This window comes from Taudactylus pleione, unplaced genomic scaffold, assembly GCF_031769625.1.
Source record: "Taudactylus pleione unplaced genomic scaffold, aTauple2 ptg000130l, whole genome shotgun sequence".
NCBI lineage: Eukaryota > Metazoa > Chordata > Amphibia > Anura > Myobatrachidae > Taudactylus > Taudactylus pleione.
In genome coordinates, this window is record NW_028284532.1 from 2,859,871 (window position 1) to 2,878,706 (window position 18,836).

Consider the following 18,836-nt stretch of genomic DNA (forward strand, 5'->3'; position numbering starts at 1 on the left):
GAGGACATATATAAACAAGTTGCAACCCTATAACCACAAAGGCCTTATTGGTCCATGTGTAATTTTACAGTGAACGGACCTCATTCGGGTATGTGTTGTATAGGTCACAAATGAGAAGAAAGGTAAAGTCACTTCTGTTTTTCGTGTATAATGTTAACTGACAGATTCCCTGGTGCTGTATATGCATTGCAGGGAACACTGACGGACCGAATGAGAGAGTGAAGAATTAAGGTATGAGTGAGGAAAAAGAGGTACATAGTTGTATCAATTGGAAATCGTATATCTCTTATAGTCATTTCAAAAGAGAGAGTTACTCTGTATATTGGAATAAATAAAACAATTTAAATAAAGATAAAAATAAAAATAGAAATAAAAATAAGAATAAAAATAAATATAAAATAAAAAAATATATATATTTTTTTTAAATAAAAATAAATATTAAAAAAATAAAAATAAGAATAGCCAAAATCCTACATCTCTGTACGGATGGATCCGGACATTATCTGTAACAGTATACAGATATAAATAAATCAGAACAATAAAAATAAGAATAGAGACAAAAACGAGTTGCACCCTACAACCACAAAACCTTTTCAGTCTGTATGTTCCAATACAGTGAACAGACCTAACTCAGGTGTGTACAACACACACCTGAGGGCAGGTGTAGGGCATCAAATGGAAGAAAGTAAAAATCACTTCTGCTTTTCGTATTTTGTTAACCGACTAGCACCCTGGTGAAATATCACCTACTGCACCTGGTATTCCTAGATGGTCTCCCATCCAAGTACTAACCAGGCCCAACACTGCATAGCTTCCAAGATCAGATGACATTGGGCATGTCCGGGGTGGTATAGCTGTAGATGTAAGACATTGCAAGATATCTAGTCGGACCGAATTAGAGAGTGATTAAATAAGAGTATAGCTACTTGTGGATCTTAAAACAAATCCCTATAGAGGGCTCAAAAAGAAATTTATATCTACCAATAACTAATATTGATATATATTCTGATAGTTTGATAATTCTTTTTAAATATAAGGGTTTACTTAGGTCCCTATAAACCAATAAAAAGACATATTTGGAAAAATTAATATATAAGAATAATAAGAACCTCTATATTATTTTAATAGTTCCATATAGTCTAAATGCTCCTTCAATCAATTAAGTAATCAATTTGGTAATAAGCATAATACTCAGAGCCAATGTGACCAGTGCCATTATACAACACATAATAAGTAAAACAGATCTCTCATGATTGACATGTGTAAACTGTGATCTGTGACCAAGAAATAGGGATATATCATCCCCAAATGATGCAAGTAGAGGGGCGGAGATATTCTAATTACGCAGCCAATAAATAAGCTGACGTCCCATAGCTCTAACTATCGGCCCCGTTTGACAAAGCCTGAACGGCGAAACGCGCGTCACAGGACACGTGAGTATCAGCTGTTCCTAGCTGATCTCCCGGCCGGTGTCTGACCATCACCTCTTCACACGCGGGGGCACTGCTCAGGTATTGTGAGTATCAGCTGTTCCCAGCTGACCCCCTGGCAGGTGCCTGCAGAGCCCTGGTGTATGATATGGGGACATCGCACAGATATTAAGCACATCACCTACTGTATTTACTTGGTTGGTTCTCCTGTGACATTTATGTCTCCATTTTACTAATTATACACAATATGAGTGATGTTTGGCTACCCTTGTGAGCTCTAATATATTTCGTTACACCATGGGGACATCTTTCTCTTGCCCTTAGCAAAAAACTTGTAGCAGTATGTTTTTGTATGTGGTTAAAAACATCAATTTGTTTGACACACCCACTGTGGGGAGATATGATATGTAATTGAAGCATAGAACTATAAAAGGTTTGGTTAATTCCAGAGAGTTATATGTCTACTTTACACAGGACTGACAAGTGGGGATATTAGTGCTAATGGAATTTATCTGGTGCATTAATCACTAATACCTTTAGTATTAGAATTGCAAACTATATAATTATGATGTATTGAACAAACAGTCTAATAAGGGTTTGCATATATAATAAAGGATTACATACCCAGACGCCGGCTATATGAAACAGCTTGTATATATGGATGGCGTACATGGCTACATAATAGTAATTACTGTTACAAGCATATTCAATAATTTGCCTTTCCTGCCACTGCCAATACAGCAGGGTATGGGATATATTTAATAAAGTATTTAATGATAATCGCACTCTTGAATGCATTGCGGCCATACTATATTGTATTTTAGCCATGGTGCTGATATCGTCTATCACCTTTGATTAACTGTGCTGCAGTCATATATGGTACAGAATACTGTGGTGCTGAATATTTGTCTATAAAAAAAATAAATGTATATGTAGTGATCTGTGTTGTTTTGTTGTTTAATGTCTTGTTAAAGTCTTTTTAAGTGCATATAAAATAAAAGCTATGTTTTACTAAAAAATTTTGTGAACTATGTAATAAGAGTGCCCCCACAAAGGAGTTTCTTTCTGTTTTCCTACTATATAGGATTACTCTTTTCTAGGTACAAGTTGATCTTTGTCTCATCTGTCCATAGGATGTTGTTCCAGAACTGTAATGGCTTTTTTAGATGTTGTTTGGCAAACTCTAATCTGGTCTTCCTGTTTTTGTGGCTCACCAATGGTTTACATCTTGTGGTGAACCCTCTATATTCACTCTTGTGAAGTCTTCTCTTGATTGTTGACTTTGACACATATACACCTACCTCCTGGAGAGTGTTCTTGATTTAGCCAACTGGCCAATAATTCTTCTGTCATCCACCACAGTTGTTTTCAGTGGTCTTCCGAGTCTTTTGGTGTTGCTGAGCTCTCCGGTTCGTTCTTTCTTTTTAAGAATGTTCCAAACAGTTGATTTCGCCACACCTAATGTTTTTGCTATCTCTCTGATGGGTTTGTTTTGATTTTTCAGCCTAATGATGGCTTACTTCACTGATAGTGACAGCTCTTTGGATCTCATATTGAGAGTCGACAGCAACTGATTCCAAGTGCAAATGTCACACCTAGAATCAACTCCAGACCTTTTACCTGCTTAATTGATAATGAAATAACGAGGGAATAGCCCACACTTGTCCATGAAATAGCGTTTGAGTTGATAGTCCCATTACTTTTGGCCCCTTTAAAAGTGGGAAGCACATATAGATACCGTTGTAATTCCTACACTGTTCACTTGATTTGGATGTAACTCAAATTAAATCTGAAAGTCTGCAGTTAAAGCACATGTTGTTTGTTTTATTTCAAAGCCATTGCGGTGGTGAATAGAGGCCAAAATATGAAAATTCTGTCAATGTCTGCTATAAACAAACGTCTGGGCTCAAACCCACATCTTACTAAATACATACCTCTCTGGGGTAACCCAGATTTTCCACCGTCCCTTACAATATCCCATTACAAGTCATGGAAACAAAAAGGGATTGTGGCTATCAGAAACATTTTTGACCATGGAGGCAATCTTTATTCCTTCCAACAAGTGAAGGAAATTTTTTGATATTCCTAACTCACAATTTTTCTTATACCTACAAACTAGACACTATATCAACAGCAACATACCTTCTAGTTCGTATGCATCACTACTAGCTCCATCTACTCCTTCCCCTATATATTCTCTTTTCACTTTGGTCTCTAGCAACAAGTATAAACTTAAATACTTATACAATGATTTGCTATCTAATATTGTACTGGGTTTGTGGAAACGAGTCTAGTCGTCTTGGCATCAAGATTTTCCCGATTTCAACTTTCCAGAACGAGTTATGACTTTATTCCCATCCAGTATGAAATGGCTCAGCTCGGCTAGACTGCAGGAAACTCATATTAAGTTTTTGAATAGAGCGTATATTTCCCAAGCACAACAAAGTCATATGCTCCCAGGTGAACCGAGCAAGTGCATAAAATGTCATGCAACCTCAGCAAATTTTTTACATAATTTTTGGCAGTGTCCTAAAATAAAGAAGTTTTGGTATAAAATACACACTTTTATTACTCAGATTGCTAGAGTTAGATTACCATTTTCTTGGGAAGCTTTCCTTTTTTCTGACTTCACCTCTTGGTCGCCAACACTTATTTCCCCTTCAATGTTACCTTTTCTTACTATAATGGTTACTCTAGCAAAGCAACTAATTTTGCAGAAGTGGATCTGTAGGGTAGCTCCTTCTTTAGAAATGCTTAAATTGGAATTGCTTAACATTCTCTATTATGATAGATGTACGGCAATGTATATTGAAAAACGTGTTGTTAGATACTATAACAAAAGGGAATCTTACCTCAACTATCTACCCACTCAGACTTATGAGCAGATTACAAAGGTGTTTGAAAATACCACATGGTCGCTATCACGAAATATTCCCTGAACGCACTATAAATGTAGAGGACTCCCCCTCCCCCCCTTTCCCTTCTCCTTTTTATCTTTTCTTTTCACCAGTTTCTTTAATTGGACTTAGTTATATGATGTTTGGTTAAACTATATAAATTTTGAATAAAATAAAATTAGAATTTATGAGGAACAAGGCAAATATACAATCTTGACTGTATAATCCACCAGTATTGTATTAACCAACCATAATTCTTGCCATTAATGTAATACTATATATAATATTGTCCTTGTTTTGACCTCTTTGAATTCAATAAAAATTGTTTTTAAAAAAAAATAAAAAATTCAAGTCACGAATTAAATCATTTAGTTCCTTTTTGAGAAAATTTTTTTGCTGTAGAGGAACTTTCTTCAAACTCACTTTCATCTCTGTTGTCACTTGGACTGGATGAAATTAACATTTCCAAATCATCACATTCAACTTCGCACAAAGAACTAAATGATGGTACAGGAAAATCTTCGCTATGTGGTATCGGTTATTTTGCAGAATTCATACTTGGGTATTCCCATTTGCGTTTCTTAAATCGATTCATACCCTTCACATTTACAGCAGAAATATAGCAGTCACTCAAGTGATCTTTTGGCTCACACCACATCATAGGTATACTGAAATGAAGTCCTTTTCGATCACCTTTAGTCCAATTGCGGAGTTTTACAAACTTTGTGAGACACCCAAATCTTATCGTGCTGGCTTATGTGACATCCAAAATAAGCCTTATATGCTTATTTTACAAATATGGTTCTATTTTTTCTTTCTTTTGCAACACTATATTTGCCACAAATATAACAAAAAACATCAGGGTTGTTAGTAATTTTTACAGCGAAAACGTTTTGTTTCACACATTCAGTGCTAACTCCCAACAAAAGCCAAGGATGTACTAAACAAACAAGCCCAAATGGCAGGAAATTGGTTGTGGTGGAACAGAGAGAGGGCCGAACAAAGGAACAGGAGGTGTGCTAACTGCGTCACTCGGTACTCTCTGCTGCTCCTCTCTGTATGCTGGGAGGAGGAGTGGCTGTGGTCTGAGGATGTCCCAGCAGGCTCAGCAGTGCACTGCAATGCCTCCTCCCAGTGTTAGTGAGGAGATTTGAATGTGTTATGTGTCTCAAACGTGACTACCCGCTACGTTATCACAAATAAAACAAATTCTTGTTATTGTTGAAAGAGGGTAGTTGTTAAAAAAGCAAAACTAAGTCGATTCTGTTAAGTAAAGCAGGCCTAGACTAGTAAGGTACTTCAAATGGAGAAAAAAATAATTGAATGTTATGATTTTTCATTAATTTGAAAACTGGAGCCAATTCAGCTATGGTGAAGATCTAATGTGCAAATATGACCTGCAAGTACTCTCAAACCGATCTTAAATCCTTGGCAAGAAAAAAAAATATATTTTTTTTGTTCCCCAGTGTTATAGAGCCAGGACATCATTAAATTATTAGCTTTCATTTGGGGGTCATTATTCGAATACCATTAATTTGGGAATCCCTTGACTATCTCTTCATAATATGCCCAACAAGTGGGACACTTGCACTTTATCATTCTCCTATGATCACTGTACGCTTAACTGTCTTCCAGGGTCTCTGAACTTTCTTCTAAAGATTTCGATAAATTGACCCCACTAATGTAGAGAATTTGGGGATAAAAAGAATATAGATAAATTATCTACTAATTGCCCCTAAAATTGTACCATTGGTGTTCCTGGAATAATGGATACCCTTTGGACTGATTTATTCTCTTTATGAACTGTAGTTAAAAGTCTTATGAGAGTACCTGGATGAAAATGTAAAGAAGGGCTTTATTCGTCATTCCACTTCTTCACTGGTGCAGTTTTATTTCTTGTTGCAAAAAAGGAATCTACCTTAAGTCCCTGTATTGAATACAGGGCATTAAATAAAATTACAGTCAAAAACTATGACCCTTAATTCCCAAATTGGTTGAGAGGCTACAGAAAGCTATGATGTATGCCAGCCATGACTTACATGTTTCTTACAATCTTGTTCATATTCATCCAGTAGTTTAGTGACAAACTGCCTTCAGGACCAGATATGGGAATTTTGAGTATTTGGTCAGTCCCTTTCGGCCTGTATAATGCCCTACAACTTAGCAGCATTTTATCAATAATGTTTTACCACTTAACTGGTTAATTTTTTCTTTCTTTTTCAAAAACCTCTCACATTGTTTTTGTTTTTAAAGAAATGTAATTAAGTTTTGAACATATTTTTTTAAATATATTTAAATATTTGATCGAAAAAAATATATGACTGAGGGGGGGATCACACTCCCACTTCACATGTCAATAGGCCCTCAATGTAATGTAAAATTTAGAGATGAGCAGTTCGTTTTTGGCATGGATGTTTTTGCCAAGTTCGGTTCTAAGAGCAAGCCAATACGGCATCTTTCATAGACATCTCAGCACAGATGTCCATGAAAGATGACGTTTTGCCTCATTCTGAGATCCGGGCCAAAACCAAACCGCAAATCTCTAGTAAAGTCACCTCCTGTCCCCCAGCCCCCTAGTGTCAATAGATCCCTCAACAGCAACAAATCCCCAGTGGCATAACCCCACTACCCACCAGTGTAACCACAGCCTCCTGTGTTAATACCCCAATGTGTATAAACGCCTAACTTCAGTGTCAATAAAACTTGTTTCAGGGCATCAAACATCTCCCCCTCCAGTCGCAAAAATCACACTCCATTAACTCTTGCCCCCCCCTTCCTGTGGCTATTTTGTCAGAAAATTTGGTGGCCACAGACTGCTACATCAAATCCAGGGGGCCGTAGCAGGAGGAGGAAATCCGTTCTACACACAGAGTTCCTTATTCACAGCTGGGGCATAGGGCCTTATTCACGTTGGTTCACAAGGCTGCATTCGCACGCAACCAGCTGATTTTTGCATTCTGCGAATGCGTATAAGACACCATGTGCAAACCGACCACAAAGTGACCGTTTGAGAGTGGTCACGGGGGGTGATCAGAGAAACGCAGGCGTGCCTGGGCATTTAAACACCGTTACAGGGGCGTGCATAAGTAAGCCCCTGCGATAGCATACGCTGCCAGAAGTCTAGATGGCGACAGGAAGTTTAGCAGTTTCTGCGGTAGGGTCGACCCTACCGCAGAAACTGCTAAACTTCCTGTCGCCATCTAGACTTCTGGCAGCGTATGCTATCGCAGGGGCTTACTTATGCATGCCCCTGTAACGGCGTTTAAACCACAACTGTGCGGATGGTTCCGATGGTACCGATGTAGTTGCCTATTTGGATAACATTCTTAATTTTTCTGTTAATATTGTTTAACAATATAAACATCCTGTACTTTGCTGCAAAGATTTCAGAAAAACCCTGTAAATTAAATTGGAGATGTGAATTTGAACAATTCATAAACTATATGAATCCCCCAGATTATCTGAACTAAAATTAATGCAGTTCTTTTATATAAAAAGAAGTGCAGATGTTTATTGATTTTTACAAATTCTGTAAAAAAATTTGTAAGAATCTTACTATATTCAATGCTTCCAGTGCTTAATGTTGTCCTAGAGAAGTGGTGGAACTCAACTGCCCCCCCACGCTTATTTAATAAAGGGGCTGTGTACGCTGTAGGGACGTGGTCTCAAAAAAGAGGCGTGGTCTCAAAAGGGGCGTGGTCACACAATAGTATCCCCAATTCAAATTACGCCACACAGTAGCATAATCTTATTTACATTACACCGCTCATAGTGCCCCTGGTTCACATTATACCACATAGTAGTGTCCCTTATTCGTGCTATGACACACAGAAGTGCCAGTGCCCCTTATGCACAATGCCCACGCAGTGGTGCCCGTTACACATAATGCCCACAGTGGTAGTGCCCATTATGCAGTGCCCACAGTGGTAGTGCCCCTTATGCAGTGCCTACAGTAGTGGTGCCCCTTATGCAGTGCCCCCAGTAGTAGTGCCCTTTATGCAGTGCCCCCTATGCAGTGCCCCCAGTAGTAGTGCCCCCTGCAGTAATGCCCCCTGTAGTAGTGCCCCAGTGGTAATTCCTCCAGTGGTAGTGCCCCCATTAATAGTGCCCCCAGACGTCATGATGTCTCTCCCATAGTGCACACTGCGGGAGCCATAAGGGCAAGGAGCCGGTCGCCCACTGGCAGCAAAATCTCAACGGCACCTGGCAAATGGAGTCTCCCTGCGGCGCCGGGATGGCTGACTGGGTGAGATGGGCCGGAGGAGGTGGAACTGGTTCCGTCTCCAAATAGAACTGACAGAATGCAGGTCCGCCCTGTTCCGGCCCACTTTAACCCCTGAATGCTTCTATTACTCAACTAATCAAAAAATATATTCTTCTTGTATGGTAACTTAAGGATTAAGACTGTTTTATTCATCTTTTTACTCTCTTTTTTTTTTTTTTTTTTTAACATCAGCACGGTCAAGCTGATGCTCTCTTTAGAATATTTTCTGAACTTCATTTGGAAGCACTATCTGGAAATACAATTCTTCTAGAACATATTTTTTAGAGCCACTGTTTCAACAGATTTGTTCACTTCTGAAAGATGGGTATGATTAGTGATTTTCTTCTAGAACATCCCTTCAGTGGATATTTAATGTTCCACAATCGCTGTTGAACTATGTACCAGTCAGTATGAGTAGATGTATTAAAATTAGTCAATTACTACAAACCTGCTGGTTATTTAAGAGAATATTAATTTTATATTTTATGTTATTTCATGTCAGAAGTGTGCCTCGCAAGTGGGTTTACAACATCTTTCTATGTCATCTTGCCCTTGGAGCTTAATTTCTATGAATTTCATAGTTGATTTAACTCCTTCTAAAGAGATGATGATAGTCCTTACAAAGGACTATCTGCTGCTAAACGGACCGTGGAATTAATGATTTATGAAACAGACTTTGTAGCATTACTGGCTATGGCCCATATTCAATTTGGAGCGAAAAGCCGTTTTCGCATGTTTTTGGCAAAACTTTTTCGTGGGTGACGTCATTTTCGCCTGTTTTGGTTTTACCCCGTACTCAATTTGAAGGACTTTCCGCCTAGGCGGAAAGTCAATGCAGTGTACCAGGCGAAAAAGTTTCACCTATGAATAGCAGGCGGAAAAAAGTGCATAATTGGGGTTTTGGGTTGCAACGTTGCGGGAACCCCCGTGCAGCCTTCAGACAGTCCCCCAAAGGTAAACTGTGTCAAAAAATGAAAAAAAAAACCACTTAAGGACCCCCTAAAAAATGACTTTGAAAAAGGGGGCGAAAAAAAAAAGTTGGGGTACAAAGTTAAAAACTAGCGAACTTGACTCTGGGGGGGGTCCCCAAGTATGCCCCAAGTGTTTTTTTGACTGCAGATGCTTGCGGCAGGCGGATTTTTCACAATTTTTACAACTACACTTTAGCAACTTTTAAATATGCAGACCTCCATTTTCAAGTACCCCAAATTTGCTGGGAATAGTTATTTTCAGAAAAAAATATTCCTGAATACTATTCTGCACCACATGTTGAAAAACACTATTTAGCAGCTATTGAGCCTGTTTAAAAACCCCAAATACTTTCAGCAAGCCAAATCGGGGGGTATCATAGTGAACCCCCATGTCAGAGCATCTTTTGGGGGGTGTCAGACTGATTTCCCCAAATCTGACAGAACTTTCCACCAGTTTCAGTTTCGCCGGTTGCCATTTTTCCGTACTTTCATATTGAATACGGGGTAAAGCGTGCACGCGCGCGATACTTTTCAAACAGGCGAAGTAGGCGCAAAAAAGTCTGGGCCGCGAAAAAGTATCGCGGCTCGGCTCATATTGAATACCGCTCTATGTATTTTCAAGTCAAGGAGTTTAACTTACATCCAATTTCTAGAAACATTCCTATAACACCCTTGGAGTTAATGTTAATCTGTCTTTTTCTTTCCATCAACAGTCATATGGGCAAACTGAAAGAACTAGTCAAATTGTTGAACAATATTTACAAAGTTAAGGCCCCCATACATCAGCAATCGATTGTGGCAATTCTGCAACTTGCAATGGATTGTGTAAACAAATCTGCAATGTATGGGCTTCACAGATCGCAGATTGCAACCAAAAAGTAATTGGAATTGTTAAATCAGATTGTCCAACATGTTGGATTTCACAGATCGATTGGGGCTGTAGATCGCTAGTGTATGGAAACGATTAGCAGATTTGCAGACCGTTACTAGTAAAATGATGGGCCTTTCAAGATTGGCAGAACTGTGTTTGCTGAGAATGATCTGCAAATCACTGAAAAAGATCTGTAGTGTATGGGCGCAGATTGCTAAATTGGGAAATCCTAAAATCAGGCAATATATCTTCAAATTGTTAAATTGTGGTTTTCAGATTGCTGGTGTATGGGGGCCTTTACATTACTTACCTTCAAAATGATTGGCTGGACAGTTTACTCTTAAGGCCCCATACATCAGAGATTGATTGCAGCAATCGTGCAATTTGCAATCGATTGTGTATAAAAATCTTTCCCTTTTTCAATCGATTGCAGATTGCAGAATTGCCACAATCGATTGAAAAAGGGAAAGATTTTTATACACAATCGATTGCAAATTGCACAATTGCTGCAATCAATCTCTGATATATGGGGACCTTTAATTCTGATGTTTTGACTTTGCTTAAAACTTTGAACATAACTCAATTTTACTAATTCCTTACTTTGCCAACTTTAAATTCTATCATTTGTTTTGAATTCCCAGTCTTCACAATAATTCAAATTGTAACTAATATATATTTTTTTATTTTTTTTTATACTGAAAACAAAACAGAGACTAAAAATGAAACTTTCAGAGAATCTCAGGAACATTATAAACATGGTGCAGACAGAACCATTAGAGCTTTCAAGTTGGAACTAATGGCCTGATCCAGCAAGGATCGCTATTCTGCTAGAACGCACGCACCCAGTGGCAAACGCAGGATTTGTAAGGGGGGTTTCTGCATATGTATGTAGTATGTGTATACAATTTATATATATATATATATATATATATATATATATATATATATATATACAGGGCCGTAGCTAGGGTAGTGCGGCCGGTGCCATCGCACAGGTCAGGGGGCGCTGTTTGGGCGTGTCAAATTTCTGCTTATTATCATTCTTGCTTGTAGCTTCCTCTTATTTAATCCGCAGCATCTCCTGGCCTCTCCTATCTCTTCCCTGGCCCTTCCCCATGAGGCCATGGCCGTTTTTTGGGCGCATTATGTCCCTTTGAAAAATTAGGGGGGCGCCAATGCTCTTTCTGGCACAGGGCACCAAAAAGTCTAGTTATGGCTCTGTATATACAAACCACCCACATGCCTCTCACACATGGATAGTTAAATTTTTGCAATGTATTGTGTAAGTATAGTTGTAGTCCCAATTTGGACTGCTCCCCTCCTCCCCTCCCACACACATACACTCAGAGGAGATTACAGACACTTACACGGCACATTACACACAGACATTTACATTGCAGATTACACACACTTACACTGCACATTACACACTGCAGATTACACACAGGATTTACACTGCACATTACACACAGACACACACTGCACATTACACACTGCAGATCTAACACAGGCATTTACACTGCACATTACACACAGACACACACTGCACATTACACACTGCAGATTACACACAGGCATTTACACTGCATATTAAACACATACACACACTGCACATTGCACACAGACACTTACACTGCACATTACACACAGACACTTACACTGCACATTATACACATACACAAACTGCACATTGCACACTGACACACACTGCACATTACACACAGACACTGCACATTACACACAGCCACTTACACTGCACATTACACATAGACACCTTGCACTGCACATTACACACACTCAGACTACAGACCATCTCCCCCCACACCCATGGTATAAACAGAACTTTGAGGTACAGTACCTGTGATGATCTTGTTTGTGGCTGTGCTAATTACATGCTGTCAGGACTTCAGCAGATGAGGAGGAGTGCAGTGAGTAACATCACTGGCACTCAAAGGCACATGGGAGCTGTCAGGGAGGAGCTGCAGCCACAGCGGCTCCCCTGTACTGCTCTCAGCCATCTCCATAGCCACGCGGAAGCTGCCCAGTCGAAGCTCACAGACTGGCCTGATGAGACAGAGACAAAGCTCTCTGTCTCACTTTAAAAAAACAAATAAATACTTGTGCGCTGTGGGGATGGATTGGCCTGGCAGGGGGGGTTTCTAGGTACTCAGAAACCCCCCTTGCGTGCGCTACTGCGCACCGCAGTTGCTAATATTAGCAGTGAAATGCAAATGTTTGCAATCGCATTGCGATCACAGCTTTCCATAAGAACGCCCACTTACCCTTACACACATCCGTATACTTGGGCAACATAGTGAAATAATCGGTAACATCGGACCCATACGCACAGTTAAGGCAGGTCAGACCTCACTCGGGAATTGCTAACTTCAGGTCACGCTGTGTGGTCTCTGGCTGCGTATGGATTTGCAATGAATAACTTATGCACACCCCTACAACGCCGTCCCAACGCACTGGCACGCCTGCGTTCGCCCGACCCTCCACCCCCCCGTCACCACCCAGAAACGGCACTTCCTATCAATCACTGTGCTCAGGGTCTGCGTAGCCTCTTCAAACGCATTTCCCATCGCAGTAGCTAGTTCACGCACGCGCACTGTGATGTATGCGCAATGCAAATTAATTGACCGATTGCATGTGACTTTGCTGCGATCCTTGCTGAATCAGGCCCAAAGTCTGCCTGTCCACTTGAAAACCTCAAGTAATCAATATTTTTTGTCAAGCTGGATCAAAAGTTTATTAGACCATTTAAGGTTTCATCTCAAATTAACCAGGCTTTAAGTGTCTATGAAAAGACATCTTGTTTTTATTGTCATTGTGGAAGGGGATGAATTTATAGATGAGAAATTTTAGAATCTAGAGAAATAAACTACAATATCTGTGATATGGAAAGTCCAGAAGAAAAATCTTTGAAAACCAGCAGAAAATGTTTATACATAGTTCAAATAGAGTGTTTCACCTTATGCATCCTAATAATCCAGCTCCTTAATTGTCAAGAAGGATTTTCTGGAAGGAATATTGGGCCTGATTCAGACCCGGTCGCTAGATGCGGACGCTCGCTCCCAGCGTATGCAAATTCATCTAACTGACGTCAAGGCAGGCAATCGCACGGCAAGGCATAAGCACGCCCACTATGTCTTGGCGTGCGATTACTTTGTGTATGCAGACGCCCACCAGCCAGTCTTTAGCCACCCACTAGCGCATGTCATCTCCAGGAAGTGTATGCAACCATCGGTACATATTCCATCGTAAGTGACCGCAGCGCTTGCGGTTGACTGTACCCTACCACAAGCACTGCGAGCACTTCAGTGTATAATTCAACCATGTGACGTGTAATATGACGCTGGCTGTTAATTAGGCACGCCTCTGAAACGGCGTTAAGATTCTCAGGCACGCCTGCGTTCGCACCTCCACTCCCCTGTTTCCAGTGGCCTGCCCCTGTTACCACCCACAAATGGCTTCCCCTGTCACTCATTCAGCTGGGCTGTCTATGCTGGGCGAGCGATTGCTTTCCGATTGCTCGGACTAGATCGCGCACTGTGATGTATACGCATGCGTACTTTGCAAAACATCGCTCGCTCCGAGTGATTGTTTGCTAGCGAACGGGTCTGAATCAGGCCCATAGTTCTGTCAGGATTTAAAGTTGGGGCTCTTGCTCTGGATCTTATGGCTTTTATGGTGGTTGGACAGGTGTTTTCCTTGTTCTGTGTCTAAGTTTAGTTTAACTGTTCTACTTATTTTTCAAGCAAGTTCTAGCTACACCCCCTTAATTCCTATATTATAGCCAGCATCTGTACCTTATTAGTGTGCTCCTGCAAGTACTAAAGTTGCTGCTGCATTGTGCCTTCTGAAACCTCCTTCAGTAGATATTAATGTAATGTTTCACAGTGGCTGTTGAACTAATCTTCATAGTCCAGACAGTACAAGTAGATTTATTGAAATTAGTCAATTGCTACACCACTGTTGGGCTGCCCCGGGAGACTGGGCTGTCAGCTCTGCCGGCTCCTCTTCTATGACAGGAGCCGGGTGCTGTAGGAGAATGTTACACTGCTTCTGTCACTGCAGAGGAGCCGGCATTTTGGTGTCACGTCCTCCGAGGATGACACCCGGGTGTGGCTCACACCCCCCTCATGACGCCACTGATAAAACTTAGTGTTCCTTGTCAAAAAGACACAAGTATTTCTAAATATAAGCTTTTCATACAAAGGTTAATGTGGAACAGCTTTATTTTAGTGTTATGGTTTTGGTGGAGGTTGCTACGATTTGAACTTTGTCTAGCCATCTACTACCATTAGGTTAAAGGTAAGGGTTGCAGTGGACAGCTTGTATGAAGGTTAGCAATACCATTACGATAACCCATTTCTGTACCTTCAGCTATTTATTTGTCAGTGTTCTCCCCAGAAAATTTTGCCAGCCATATGGCATTAAGAAGTAGCAGTGTAATCCGACTGGACGCAGATATAATTTTTAAAGACTCTTGCAGATTTGCCCACTTGCTAGCTGGACACAAATAATTATGTCCAGCAATGTACCCTAAGACACGTCTACACTGTCCATCTGCCCTCTCTGCTATATACCTGCCGCCCAAACTGCTCCCTACCTCTTAAAGATGGAGGAGAGATCTCTGTTACTGTGTCTGTCACAGTAACATAAGCTCATTGTGACTCTGATTTTGACCATCAGACCCCAGTATAGTAACGGGTGGAATGTAAAAAAAAGCAGGGTGGTGCACCCATGAAATTAAACCTGGTGAGAACACTGTGGACCTCATTCAGAGTCGGTCGAAGCGGCCGCACGGTCGTACGGGAAAAGGGGCCGGATATTCAAATGATTTCCTCGCAAGTTGCGTCCCTAAGTTCGGATCGGTAGCTGGCCGACCAAGGGGAGGAAGCGGCCGGAATTCCAAAAAATACGCCCCCTTCTCATACGCATCGCACGTCATCTCCGGGCATATAAGGATTAATCGAGCCCATCGGGAACCATCGAAACTGGTCGTAGAGCTTAAGGTTGACCATACCCTCTCTTAAGCTCTACGATCATGTCAGTGTAAAAACCTCCCATGTCACATGTGCCATGACGCTACTTTGTTAATTATGCACTCCCATAAACCGTATGCACTCCCATAAAACGCTGTTCGCATAATTAGGCACGCCTGCGTTCGGATCTCCACTCCCCCGTTTTCAAGCACCTTCCCCTGTTACCACCCACAAACGCCTCATTCTGTCACTCAAACTACCGACCTGGCTGTGTTCAAGGAGAGAGAAATTTCTGATCGTAGCGGCTAGTTTACGCACGCATAATTTGCAGTATATTTACAGCTGTATAATATGAGTGACATTGGAGAAATAGGGGTGAAAGTAATAGCCTGCGAGATGCAGTCAGTCTGCTTAATGTTTTAAGCACATAACTGACGTGGTCCGTTTTGATGCGAAAGCAGCCAGCTATACTTCAGCTGTCAAGGTGCGACCGCACCATCTGGCTGTATTTTTGAAGAGAAAATTTGTTCTACACATGTGCAGAATGGATCTCTTCCAGTGTTGGACTGGGGCATGAAGGGCCCTCTGGGAGAATGAAGTGATAGGGGCCCATATTTAGGGGTGTGGCCAGCCTCTAAAGGGGGTGTAGCCAGCCTCCACAGAGGCTTGGCTAACCATTAGAGAGTGCATGGACTGGGTTCCTTAAATATGTATATATAGTGAATACTGCTAGTGCATGCATGATAGTGTACCAGATTAATAACAGCAATGCATTGTAGAAAATACACCATAGTCCTGTGCAGTATAATGTAACATACAGTATGTATAATGTATAGTTCAAGTGCACAGTCTTGAACCTGATCCCTAGAGGAGGGGTTGGGCCCACAGGCAGTGGGGCCCACCGGGGGATTCCCCTGTACCCCTGTGGGCCAGTCCAACCCTGATCTCTTCTGACTACCTTGACTTTCCTGCGGACCAGGCAATTTGCTGATAAAAATCGTCAGTTAAGTGGTTAAAGGAGCAATAATTTAAAAGGCAAAACCAGATTCACACTCAGTTGCACACAGATATACATCCTGACTACATCCCATTAAATTAATTAGTGCAGTCTTGTGAAGTGGTTTGTCGCATCTGATTATAAGTAAAGTGCATTTTCAAGCGACAACACTTGGCACAGCTCACTTGCGCCAGGTGTCTCGCACCACATGGCGTATTAAGGCTAAGTATGTGAGGACACATCTGTACATATCTACACTTCAAAGCTGCACTACCATGCTTACACTGTATCACTGACCCCTCGTACATCCTGACCTACTGTACATTGCACTTCATCAATGACCCTCTATACCCTACACTACATAATGGACCCTCCATACCCTGCACTGCATCCCCACACTAAATCACTAAACTACATTCCCCCTATATGCTGCACTACATCACTACAAGACACTGCTACACTACATCGCTGTACTGCATCACTACACTACATCCCCCTATATGCTGCCCTACATCACAACACTACATTACTTTGCTGCACTACATCCCCTATACGCCGCACTACATTGCTGCACTACATCAATACACTACATCCCCCTATACGTTACAGTCCATCACTACACTACAACCCCACTATGTGCTGCACTACATCACTACACTACATCCCCCCCATACGCTGCATTACATCACTAAACTGCACTACATTCCCCACAATAACATTAGAACATTCCAGTAGCTACCTCCACATGAACTTACTAAGAGGAAGATCTCACAGCTCCTCTGTCCTACGGAGCTCCAGATAGAGTAGAACAAGGCATACCTGCCTACTTTTGAAAATTACTTTGAGGGAGATTGTAGATGGCTGCAGAATGCGACGCGCCTTTGTGGGGGCGTGGTATGCTCCACCCAAAGGGCGTGTCTAACTATACCTATGGGCGTATATATTCCTATAAGCTGACGCCCTAGCTCCCCCACTGACATTAATACATCTCTACCCTGCCACATTGACATTAATAGATTCCCCCCCAGACACACACATTCATTTATATGAATAGATTCACACACACACATCACATGAATAGATTCATACACACACACACACACAGTCTCGCACACATCCCATGAATAGATTCATACACACAGTCACACACACAGTCTCACACACACATCCCATGAATAGATTCATACACACAGTCACACACACACAGTCTCATACACACAGTCACACACACACAGACAGTCTCACACACATCCCATGAATAGATTCACACACACAGTCTCTCACACACAGACACCCATTCAGTCACACACATCATATGAAGATTTCACCCCACACACACACACAGTCACACACACACACACATACAGCACATTACTACACACACACATACATCAAATTACTGCACACACACACATACATCACATTACTACACACACACACACATACATCATTACTACAAACACACAGTAACAGATCTCCCTCCTTCCCCCACGGCACTGACATGAGTTATACATTTGGCAGCAGTAGCAGTGAGCTCTAACACTCATAGTCTCAGGCAGCTCCTCTGTCTTCAGTGTCCTCCAGCGTCGGCTCCTCCCCCCTCCGTCCTCTGTCATCACAGGTTGGCCAGAGAATGCTGGGAGCAGCAGTCTGTGAGCAGGGGAAGACGTGCCCAGGAGACCACCGGGCCAGCAGGAGCCACACTCTTACCTCCCTGCACCCGGTGAGTACGCCCCTGTGTCTTAAGCTCAGGCCCCGTCCCCTTTACCTCTGGAATCACGCATGCGCAGTCCGGATTTTTAGACAGGGCAGAGGGAATGCGGGACATTCAACCTACTTTACGGGGTAGCGGGAGCTCCCACCTTTATTCGGGAGTCTCCTACGAAATTCGGGAGCGTAGGAAACTCTGGAACAAGGGTGCAGGGTAGAGTGGAAGGGGGGCAGGCCTGGTCCTCTGGATCAGAATAGAGAGCGGCAGGGTAGAGGGGAAGGAGCGTTGCACTTGGGACAGTACAGCTGCAGCACACGGGTGGCTTGTCCTGGAGGAGGTACGAGTCACCAAATATTTATTTATTAACAATTTGTTATATAGCGCAGCAAATTCTGTTGCGCTTTACAATTGGAAACAACATTAATAGAACAAAACTGGGTAATAACAGACAGACATAGAGGTAAGAGGGCCCTGCTTACAAGCTTACAATCTATACGGAAATAGGCATTGATACACAAGAATAGGTGCTACATATTGCATATTGTTCCAGCTTGCAGATTGCAGAGGTCCTTGGTGGGCTGTATGAGGTAGTCACACGGGAATGTTGGCCTAGGGTTAGCAGGATGTGAACGTGCAGAAAGAGAAAACATAAGGCGCAGATCTTGTGCTGAGTGGAGAGGTCGGGTTGGGAGATATTTTAAGAT

The 18,836-nt window shown here is 41.7% G+C and overlaps 1 protein-coding gene and 1 pseudogene across 1 annotated transcript in view; one reads left to right on the top strand and one right to left on the bottom strand.

Moving 5' to 3' along the window:
• GDF11 (growth differentiation factor 11) overlaps positions 1 to 18,836 on the top strand; it is a 355,478-nt gene that overhangs the window by 89,309 nt on the left and 247,333 nt on the right. The window lies entirely within an intron of this gene.
• On the bottom strand, positions 744 to 862 carry LOC148523504 (5S ribosomal RNA; annotated as a pseudogene).